Below are 9,743 nucleotides of genomic sequence, written 5' to 3'. Positions count from 1 at the left end.
ATATGTATATTCTTTATAAGTAGGGCTTAATGCTCTTGAGTCTTCTTATGATTTTTTTCCCACAACTATAATTTAGTCTTTAAATTGCTGAGATGTCTTCAGTTAATGAATGATGAAGTGAATCTTTGTGTCTCTAGTATCTCACTGTTTTTTCTGCTTGCTGGGGCCAGTCTGTACAACACTGTTATATTCCATTATTTAGTTCCCATGATTTTAACTGTAAGTGTAAATAATTAGTTTTTTCTATTTTTCTTAACATAAATTGGTAAGAATTTACAAAATTTTGGGCATGTAGGAGCAGTAGGATAAATGCATAAAAGAATCTTACAATATCTGTTTTTAATTACAATAACTTTCAACATAAAACAGGATTCCAGAAAAAACACCACCAGGATGTAGGAAAAAGGAAGTTAGCAGTTCAAAATCAAGAAGTACCCTTATTGGATTTTGACATGTAAAGCACCAAATGACTTCAGATTTACAGGTTGTAAAATAGTTCTCTATTAAAGTGCAATAATAAGAAATAGAAGGGCTAACATTCAGGTTAAGGCACGTTATTCTCTTGATTCTATTACAAAAGCTTAAATGCTGGACTGCCTAGACAATATGGGAAAAAATTAAGGAAACAAAATATAGAAATGCAACATGAGGAAAAAAATCCTAAAATTTTATTCAGTGTTCAGTTTTGGAGGAAATTCTTTGTGTACTGCTGTGGAGTAATTGCTGGAGGTGATTTAGAGATTAAACTTAGATTCACAATTTTAGGAAAGGCACAGAACTGAAGAAGCCTCCAGGGTGGAGTTCAGCTGGCATGCAAGGAACCCATTTCACGGAAGTTCCCTGGGCCGGCAACCTTAGACGCCGGCAACACCAGGGGAACTTGGTGTGTTGGCTCTAAGAGGAACTGCCCGGAGGGTGAAGCGGTGTGGAGACACCGCGGCCAGGCTCTGCGTGGCACCCCACATGGGACTGCTGTGAAGCATCCTGCCCAGCCGGGGCAGCTCCTGTGCCCTTGGATTCCCCAGTACACTCCGTCAAGCCCAGTGACTTGGTCTATCTATGGCCATGAAAAGACGAAGCATTTGTCGCCTTATTGCTGCTGCTTTTAGTCCCTGTATAGTCCTGACTGTGCCAGAACATGGCAAACAATTTATTGTAGATGTACTTAACAAAGAACAGAGTGCAGTATAATGGAACACTGCGAGAACTTGGGCAAATGATGGGTGAATGAAGAAGGATAATAGGAAAGGGTATAATATGAGATCCTGGGCCAACAACCTGCCATGTTTTTGACAAAATGCTGCCCTTTAGTAAACTTTGCTCATTATAATATCATTATAATACCAAAACACACCTCCATCCCAAAACCTACCTGCCTCTAAGGTGCGACCACTCCTCACTGAGCTTGTGCTTTGAATTTTTCCTAGCCTATACCTTTAAAGCGAAGCGAGAAAGTTTTACACCAATCATAACACAGTATGTATGACTAGAGTACTCAAGCTCCACCTGAAAGGTAAAAAATAGTATAAATTAGCCTAAGAGAGAGGGGATGTTAGGGAAGATACCATCGTGTACCACTCTGACTTCTGGGATCAGTCGACGGGTTGAACCTCTCTTCCCCCGCATCGGGACACCTTTGGGTAAGATTTGAACACTTGGTTATACCAAGTGCCTCCCCAGGAAACTTAGAAACCTCTATATAGAGTTGCTTTATATCTTTTGATGCATCTGTGTTACCCATGCTTTGGTATTTGCATGTGCCTTGCAGTCAGTGAATTTATCACCAGTAATCCAAAGAACCTGTGTGTTTGTTGCTTTAATAAATTGCTTTGATTCATTGGTCTAGCCGTGATAGTTCTCATTGAGCACGACCAGACACTTTAAGTGTGGCCGTGGTAGTTCATGCAGCATGACTAGACAAAAGGTGCCTACGTTTTTGTGCATCCGTAATCATGATAGTTCAGTGCACTGAATGTGACCGGACTTATAACAACAAATCTGGCACCTTCCAAAGCCCTCTTGACATAACAACTGCTTCCAAGAGCCTTTCCTGTCCACGAATAGATAGCTGCAAAGCTTTATAATCATCAGGTAGGAAGAGTACTGAAAGGCACTCAGTTTATAGAGTTGGATTTTTTCCTGTCCCCCACACCTGGATTTTTATACATCCTATGGGAATTTGCACAGTGGAGGTTCAGAGTTTTCTGGTAATTACCTGGACTAGCAAGGGTTGCACAGGACCTTCTGTGAACTCATTACCCCCTGCTGAAGTTGTTACAGAGTAAAACCTATTTTTAAGACTACCTGATAGGCCCACTACACTCCCAATTTCAGGGGAGTTTTAAGAAGGTTAGTATCAGTAACTTCAACATGGAAAAGGTCAGGTTTAATATAATCCACAGCAAAAATTTTAAGTAGGTTTACTTTTAAGATCATGTATAGTTTTATTGATTTTTAGAAGTGTTGCTCATACTTAATTTGCTGATATGATTTACAAATGCTTGGATGGAACAAGGGTCTGCTGAGTGTCAAAATTCAAATTCTGCTGATCCTGTCCTCTCACTTCATGGATGCTACCTTTATTCTGTTCCTGCCTTCTTCTAAACCTGCTTATCCTTTCCTAAGGCCAAAATTTATGTGCAATTATGTAATTTATGCACAATTATATAATTAGGTACTTAAAGAATCCAAGCAAAGCTAATACCTTGCAAATGTTTACCTTTTCACTGCTGTCATATTTTTCTAAAAGTTAGTATATTCATAGTTTAAAATATTTCAGATCTTTAAGAATCTATTTGGTTTTAAACATGAACATGACTTTTTTTCAAGTAAGTTATTTGCTGATATGTGAAAAAGCATTTTCTGGTTCTGCTGTTGTCAGGAGTGGGGAAGTAGTGTCTATTCTTTTTAAGAGTGCCAACAGCATCTTTGAAGTTAGTTCATACATCAATCAGCACCCAAAATCTTGGAAAAAAACCATTATCTAGCAAACCCCAGACACCTCAAGAGAAAGAGTCATAGTAGGAAGACAAAGCAGCTAAAGGACAACATAAAACATTAGGGCAGAAAGGTTTTGGTTAGTTGGTTAAAGTGACTTTGTATCTATATTAGCACACAGGGTAGTGCAATAGGATGAGATCTATGGAGAGAGAAATTTGGTGATGAGGACCTCCCATTCACAATATCTGTATTTTGGAGGGGAGAAGGAAAGCTATACTTTGGACTAGCTCTATTTTAGTTCTGCAGGCTAAACTGTATTTTAGTTCCACAAGTTGAAGCATATTAAGGGCTCCTGGAGTACACCTTTCAGTGTACTTACTTAAAAGAGTATAGATTCCAAAAGGAGCTCAGTTTCTGTGCTCCAAAATCACAGCCAATGTGGCATGCGGACATGATCAAAAGCAAAACCTTGACTTGAACTAAAATGCAGATTAGGTACACCCAGAAATAAAACAACCAAATTTCATATAGAGTTTACTGAAGATTTTCATGATACCAGGCTAACAAGATAACCAGAAATTCCAGTGGCATTACAGGTGTCGTGAGCCTAACATGAATTAAGATCACTCTTTTATCAGCACCAGTCCCAATTGGACTAATTTACACAGCCCCAGTATACAGTCTCAGAAGTGCAAACATACAAGAGAATATTGGTATCAACTGGTCTAGATTTCATCTCCAGGCCAATGTTATTCATTCCAGTCATATACACCTTACACGAGCAGTGCATATCCTTTTTTATAGGGTGCTCTACAAAATGAAATGTGAGCATAGAGTTCATCATAGTTGTGCTGCACTGATAGGCTAGAAGGCAAGACCTTGCCTGTCTGTAGATTTAGCACAAAAAGGGAAATATAGTAATATCACATGCAACCCAGGTCAGAACAGCTTCCCACCTCCCACTCCCCACCTCACCCCCTCTCCCCCCAACAAAATAGGAAGTTATTTCACCCTTCATCTGTTTTGCTGATGTTTCCATCAAAAGTAGGATTTGTGAAGATGTTTTGTTCTGGGACTCCTGATAAACTATATCAGGAGTTTATGCAATGACAAACAGCACCACATGCCTGACTGCAGTATTTGCTGTATAGACTGCATCTACCTACTATGCATTTATCTATCTGTCAATGGTGTATCTCTATTTGCTAGTCTTCATATAAAAGAGGTTTAGTAAATATAGGCAGACTAGGATGGTGTTGTGGTTTAACCCCAGCCAGCAACTAAGCACCACACCACCACTCGCTCATTACCCCCTGGTGGGACAGGGAAGAGAATCGGAAGGGTACAAGTGAGAAAACTCATGAGTTGAGATAAAGACAGTTTAATAGGGAAAGCAAAAGATATGCACATGCAAGCAAAGCAAAGCAAGGAATTCACTCAGTACTTCCCATTGGCAGGCAGGTGTTCACCCATCTCCAGGAAAGCAGGGCTCCATCACGCGTAACGGTTACTTGGGAAGACAAACACAATCACTCCAAACATCCCCCACTTCCTTCTTTTTCCCCCAGCTTTTTATGCTGAGCATGAAGTCATACGGTATGGAATATCCCTTTGGTCAGCTGGGGTCAAGCATCCCAGCTGTGTCCTCTCCCAACTTCTTGTGCACCCCCAGCCTACTTGCTGGTGGGGTGGTGTGAGAAGCAGAAGAGGCGTTGACTCTGCATAAGCACTGCTCAGCAATAATGAAAACATGCCGTGTTATCAACACTGTTTTTAGCAAAAATCTAAAATATAGCCCCATACTAACTACTATGAAGAAAATTAACTTTATCCCAGACAAAACTAGAAAGACAGCAGAATGCAGTCTTGAAAGGAAGCTAAGCTTTCCGCTTTTTCTTTAGGTCAGGGACAAATACTGCGTTGCAGACTGGAAAGCAGTGCTTCGATTTTGGAAGTTTTTTGGCATGGCTTTTTTATGATTCAGTCTTTTTACAGAAGGCAAAAAGGATCCATATCTAGTGCTCTGGGTGTGGATAGTGCGTGCTTTTCCTGTGGCATCTTTGTCTTATGGACACAACAGATGCGCTCCTGAAGTCCAACCAGTCACTTTAAACAGTGTTGAAGCTTCTTGTTGGCATCTTTTACCAAGTGACAATTTTGTGTTATCCTCCTTACTTTTCATCTCCCTATTCAGTGTCAGCAGTGTCCTAGCTTTCCATCTTCTGAGTTTTTTCTTTGTCCCCTGACAATTTGCCAAGTAATGATATTCTTCTAAAGAACAATCTTTGCACCCTCATAGAGGATTTTTACCTACTCTTACAAATGTTTACTTTGAAGTGGGGAAGCTGTGATCTGAAATATCACTGATGTAGCTGCAGGCTGAAATGGTGCTGAAAAGTTCAAAACAGATTTATAATGAGACCTACAGAAGTAAATGATGATTAGTTTTAGCACTTCGGTTAATAAGATTGCATGTGAAGATAAATATACTGTACTCTTAAACATCATGAAAATTATTGGCTAAAAGGAAATAAAGAAGAAAAATTGGATTGGACAACAATTATCAATAGTTCATTACTGCAACCTAAGTGAATAAACTGCTCTTAGGGAAAAAAACCCAAAGGTTGACATGCTGTGTCCATTTCTAACAATCAATATAGTAACTAATCATGTGGAGCACAGAATGGTGTCCACAGCTAGAATCTTTATTTGCTTTTAAACAGATTAAAATGTGAAGTTTCCTTAAAAGTAAACAGAACCATATTTGAAAACATAGATACTCTAGTAAAATATATTTTGAAGCTGAGAATTTAGTAGTGTGTTATCATTTGTGTATGTTTGATATTCAAGTGGGCTCTTCTTTTACAAGATTTTTTTTTCATCCGTAGATTGTTCTTGATATAATTTAAAAGAAAATGACAGAGATGTTCCTATATACAGCATAATCTTGGCTGATACTTTTGTTGATATAATATTTTCTTACAGGAAGATTTTTATGTATTTCTAGTTTAGAAAATGTTTTTATATTTTTCTCAATTAATAATCCCAAAACTATTTGGAGATGCGGGAAACATTTAAAAACTCAGAGAAATAACGTCTTGAAATATACTAATATTTTGTTTTCAGTACCTGTTGGAAGGAGACAAAGATTGATTTAGGGACCAGTTAAGCAAACTGGATATACAAAAGACAATGGATGGAATGGGACTGGCTGGAGTGTTGTTGAAGGAGATGGCTGATGGCATCACAAGGCTGTTCTTTATTAACTTTGAAAGATCATGGGGATCTGCAATGTCACTGACGACAATAAAAGGCATAAATGTCACACCCATCTTGAAGAAAGGAAAGAAGGAGTATCTAGGGAACTACTGGCTTTATCAGCTTCATTTCCATCCGCAGGATGACTGGCTCTGTAAACAAAGGGAGAGCAATGGATGTTGCTTACTTTGAGTTTAGGCAGATAGCTAATAGCATTCCAGTAGCCAAACTGGGGAGATGGCTTGGGTAGGTAGACTATATGGGAGTGGAAAACTGACTACATCACTGGGTTTAGGTACTGATCAACAATTTGATGTCTAACTGGTGGTTAGATGTTCATTAGGGGTATTATATACATCAATAAAAACTTGAGGGTAGAGGAAGAAGGTGGGGGAAAGAGGATTTTTCTTCCAAGGCGACCATTGCTCAGAGACTGGCTGGCCATTGGTCTGCTTGTGGGAGGTGATGAGTGATTCTTTTGCATCACTCATTTTTATTGTTGTTTGTTTGTCTTGTTAGCATTTTTTTGTTTTGTTTTGTTTTGTTTTTCTCCTCTTTGCTTCACTTATCAAACTGTCACTCTTCACCCATGAGTTTTCCTACTTTTGCTTTTCCTATTCTTTATCCCATCCCATCCCATCCCATCCCATCCCATCCCTCTTCACCTGGGGGAGTGAATTAATGTCTGTGTGCATGCTTAGCTGATGGCTGGAGTCAATCCACAACAAGAATCTTGGTGAGATGGAGGAATGGGCTTATGAAGTTCAACAAAAACAAATGCTACCTTCAGCTTCCTGACATATGAAGAAAATTCAAGAAGGAAGTACAAATAATATACTGAAAAGTAAAGCTTGCCTTGTACCTTTATTATAAATTAACAGGGATAAACTAACAGGAAGATGACCAATGTCACCATTTGGGTGGCAACTTTTGTAATAGGCTTTAGAATAGGCTTTTGGAATAGACTGGCTCAACATAGCTAATACTGTTGAATCATATACAAACTGTATGCTAATTTCTTGGCTTGCTCTTTTGAAGTACACTTTAAGGACTGTGTACTATTCTTTCCCTTTACCTTGGGGAATATATGACGGAACTGGAAAAGATGATCCAAGGGAGGTTCCAGACTAATGGAATGGTTTTCATACTGATAGAGTAAGCTAAGACTCTGCAATGTGGAACAGATGCGACTTACTGGGTATCATGGCTGTCTACAAAACTGGACTGCCATGAAGAGAGGCTACAGAGAAACCATTCTCTACGGCTTTCAGTACAAGAACTAGGTGACAGCATATTAATATACAAAACTAGCAAAAGGAGGTGGTTTATCACTAAGTAGGTGATAGCTGTACAGAGCTTCTTGCCAAAGTGTGCTGAGGTTGCAAAATGTTTACCTGGTTCAAGCAAGATCCATCAGGAGTGAATAGACAAACAGCATCAAACTCAAAATCTGAGCTGGAAATCACTGGAAGCAGTTTTGGGAAAGAGGTACAATATAAATAAAAGGAAGAAGCATATTTATGAAATATGTAAAGAAAATATTTTTAATCTTCCTTATGACTGCTATCAGAGAGCCCTGAACTCCTGAAAGCTTTATCTGTTGAGTTGTCTTAAAGACTGTGAGAATGTGTGCATCCATTTCCATGAAGACTTGATTGTAAACTGTATATTTAAACCATTGCAGAAGTTAGGATGGATGCTCTAGTTCAGGCCTGAAGTAGCAGTATTCTAATTTGATTTAAATTGACAAGTCACCTTGAAGGAAGGGCTTAGGAGCTATAACTGATAACTAAATTTCTATAAGAAATATATTTGTTATATCTATTTATCTAGTTGAGTTTTTAGATATAGACATGTAACTTAAGCTCAAAGTAGACAAGGTTTTAAGAAAGCTGTACTTTCAGAGGCTTGGTTAATCAGCTATTGCCTGAATAATTGGAAGGGAAGAAAGGAAAACACAGTGCTCCAGAGGTTAATGTTGCTGTAGAAGGTGGGAACCTAAATAATGACATGTAAAATAAAGGCAAAATGAATTCCAACTAATTCTAACTCAAATTCTAGTAGACAACAATAGGTCACAAAAGGCAGTGCTCATTAAATTTTAGCAAACTTTTCTCTTAATTAGTTTAAATATTTAAAAAAAAAAGTACTTTAGTGTATGTATAAAACTAACCATTTGATACATAAAGTGCAAACTATAAATACCATGGAAAACAGAGATGTGATAAAGTTTTCTGGTAACTTCATTTACTCAGAACAGCCCCATCATCAGAAGGAACATGTGGAAAAGTAGTAAAAGCCAATTTTAAACAACAGAATCAACAGAAGTGACAAATGATAGCCAGCAGGACTCTATGCTGTTGCAGTTTGCTGAACCAGATGTCCAAGAGATTTCCAAAACACTGAGAATAGAAACATAATTTCTTACCTGAAAGTGACCATGGATCATCTATATAGCTATTTTACATTCCAAAAAAAGAACAGTATTTGAGAAGCTCTGTTTTCTTGTAGGCAAAACAGTATCCTGGTTTCAGCTGGGATAGAGTTAATTTTCTTCCTAGTAGCTGATGTAGTGCTGTGTTTTGGGTTTAGCGTGAGAATAACGTTGATAACACACTGATGTTTTAGTTGTTGCTAAACAGAGATTGCACTAGTCAAGGACTTTTTCAGCTTCCTATGCTCTGCCAGGTGCACAAGAAGCTGGGAAGGGGCACAACCAGAATAGTTGATCCAAACTGACCAAAGGGCTATTCCATACCATATGATGTTATGCTCAGTATATAAGCTGCGAGGAGTTGGCCAGAGGGCAGTGATCACTGCTTGGGAACTGGCTGGGTATTGGTCGGCGAGTGGTGAGCTATTGCATTGTACATCAACTTGTTTTGTTGTTTATTATTATTATTATTATTATTATTATTATTATTATTATTATTATTATTATTATTATTTGCCCTTCCTTTTCTGTCCTATTAAACTGTCTTTATCTCAACCCATGATTTTTTTTTTTTTTTTTCTCCAATTCTCTCCCCCATCCCACTGGGGAGGGCGAGAGTGAGCGAACGGCTGTGTTGTGTTTAGCTGCCTGCTGGGTTAAACCAAAACAGTCTTTTTTGGCACCCAACGTGGGGCAGGAAGGGTTCAAGATAACGACAGATCTGACCAGAACATGTTAAAACAAATCTGTGATAAACATTCATTATATTAGGTTAATAGTCACTGGTCACAATGTTGATTCATTTGCTCTCAGAGCTGTTGTGCTTGTTCTCTGAGTTGTGTTATGTAACACCTTACTTGCCATATGCGTTCCCTGTGGTGCTGTTTATCACCTCTGGGAGCTGGATTAAAGTTATCACTTTGCTGTACGGTGTAATACTAGTTTATTGTATGATAAAATTACTGTTCATGAGATTGCACTCAGCACTGCTGTCATGCCTGTACTTTGGGAGCATCAGGAGCCATTTCTCGGAAACTATTAATAATTACACTTTTTACCTCTTCTCCTTGGAGAACCGATCTATTGGGGAGACAGAGGGGGACACTTTCCC

This window comes from Pelecanus crispus, chromosome 4 (assembly GCF_030463565.1).
Source record: "Pelecanus crispus isolate bPelCri1 chromosome 4, bPelCri1.pri, whole genome shotgun sequence".
Taxonomy (NCBI): domain Eukaryota; kingdom Metazoa; phylum Chordata; class Aves; order Pelecaniformes; family Pelecanidae; genus Pelecanus; species Pelecanus crispus.
Note: the sequence above shows the minus strand (reverse complement) of the source record.